Source organism: Schistocerca nitens, chromosome 1 (assembly GCF_023898315.1).
Source record: "Schistocerca nitens isolate TAMUIC-IGC-003100 chromosome 1, iqSchNite1.1, whole genome shotgun sequence".
Lineage (NCBI taxonomy): Eukaryota > Metazoa > Arthropoda > Insecta > Orthoptera > Acrididae > Schistocerca > Schistocerca nitens.
This window is the reverse complement of record NC_064614.1, coordinates 520,303,881-520,305,994: the sequence shown is the minus strand read 5'-3', so window position 1 is coordinate 520,305,994 and position 2,114 is coordinate 520,303,881. Positions and strand designations below refer to the sequence as shown.

The window sequence follows — 2,114 nt, the reverse complement described above, 5'->3', positions numbered from 1 at the left end:
CTGCCCGATTAAGGGATCTGACATACCAAGCTCCGTTAAGTAGAACGCCAGTTTTGTTTATCCTGGTAACGACGTCCTCCTGAGTAGTCCCGGCCCGGAGATCCGAATTATGGGACTATTTTACCTCCAGAATATTTTACTGAAGAGGACGCCATCATCATTTAACTATATAGTGAAGCGTCATGCCCTCGGGAACAATTACAGCTTTAGTTTCCCCTTGATTTCAGCCGTTCGCAGTACTAGCACAGCAAGGCCGTTTTGGTTAGTGTTACAAGGCCAGATCATCCAGACTGTAGCGTTCAACTACTGGCAAGGCTGCTGCCCCTCTTCAGGAACCACACGTTTGTCTGGCCTCTCAACAAATGCCCTCCGTTGTGGTTGCACCCACGGTACGGCCATCTGTATGACTGAGGCACGCAAGCCTTCCCACCATCGGCAAGGTCCATGGTTCATGGGATTGAGTTAGCACCTATTGGTTAAAAAAATTGTTCTGTGCGACGACGATTCAAGTTCGGAATCACCAAGTGATCCACCATCTGCAATGCAAAAAGTTTAATGAATCTGCAGTGCCGCCCTGAGTAAGAGGAACAGTGGCACGTGTGTGCTAATGGAAAGATGAACACTCACCAAAATGTCTTCTTCCAAATGTAGCTGGCCCAGCGCCCTCATGAAACGGTAGAGAGGTAACAATAGTTACCCTGAGTGGACGACACTACGAACTGTTCACGCTCCATCGCGCAGCGTGGTGCGGAAAGCAATAGCCGCGATGAACTTCAAGCAATGGTGTCCTTTCTCGCCGGCGACTCAACGATAACAGCAAAAGAAAGAACAGAGAGGACGCAAATTTTTTTGCAAACTGAAGGAGAGACATGTTACTGTCGTACATGTAAATAAAGGAAGTTTAGTTTACATTTGTCGTTTTGTCATTTCGTAATAGTCAGTGCAGATGTGGGAGCTAGAATACTGAGTGCCAACTGGAGAAATCGGAAAAACGTCCGACATTATCATTTGTTTGAGAGGAACAGAGGACTGACAGCAACGGTGGCAGCCAGAAACATTTTCACACTTGTAGTTTGTGTTCACATAGTGTCTTTTTGTCATTTGCAAATAGGGAGTGGAGCTGTGGAAGTTAGAATATTGAGTGCCAAGTGGAGAAATCGGAACATTTCCGAGATATTCATCTGTCTGAGCTGAATAGAGCAGCAGCAGCGGAGACAGAGAGACACATTTTCACCGTGTATGGGGATAATGCCAAAGAGCACTAAACCACAATGATAAATGTCACTGCACTAGAGAGCCGGCAAATCTGATGAACTGTGAACATCTCGCATCGTGCGACATTTTCATGCAGTGGTGAAGGTTCAAAAACCGGGTGTATGTGTACCGCATGCTCTAAGCTAAAATCACAAAAATCAGCGTTTGATCATATATTAATTTGGTCGATAGATTCACGGTTAATGAATAAAACTGAGCATTCCTACCCTGTATCGTTAGCAGTGACGAGATATGGTTACTTTATGCTAACGTAAGGAAAAGATGGTTGAGCCCAATCAAAGCAATAGATTTCCGTGCAAAGAACCGAGCGAGGTGGTGCAGTGGTTAGCACACTGGACTCGCATTCGGGAGGACGACGGTTCAATCCCGTCTCCGGCCATCCTGATTTAGGTTTTCCGTGATTTCCCTAAATCGTTTCAGGCAAATGCCGGGATGGTTCCTTTGAAAGGGCACGGCCGATTTCCTTCCCAATCCTTCCCTAACCCGAGCTTGCGCTCCGTCTCTAATGACCTCGTTGTCGACGGGACGTTAAACACTAACCACCCCCCCCCCCCCCCCGTGCAAAGACCTACGCTAATCCACAAAAGACAATGTTATGCGTTTGGTGGAACGGCGACTGTCTGTTGTACTACGAATTCCTTCCTCGAGGTCTATTACTGCTGCCATTTATTGTCAACAACCGAGACGTCTAGGAGACGCAATCCACGAACAACGATCAGGACAACGATCAGGAAGACTGCGTGAAGTGATGCAACTCCACGATAGCGACCGCCCGCCTTCTGCTAGACTGACAAATAACGTTATACAGGCTTTGGGAAGTCATTCCGTACCCACCTTAT

General features: G+C 47.1%; 1 non-coding gene across 1 annotated transcript; it reads left to right on the top strand.

Annotated features, from left to right (window-relative positions):
- The first annotated feature begins 1,581 nt into the window (after nucleotides 1-1,581).
- Trnaa-cgc (transfer RNA alanine (anticodon CGC)) lies at nucleotides 1,582-1,654 on the top strand. Its single transcript has one exon. It is a non-coding gene; the product is annotated as a tRNA-Ala (tRNA).
- Nucleotides 1,655-2,114: the final 460 nt, after the last annotated feature.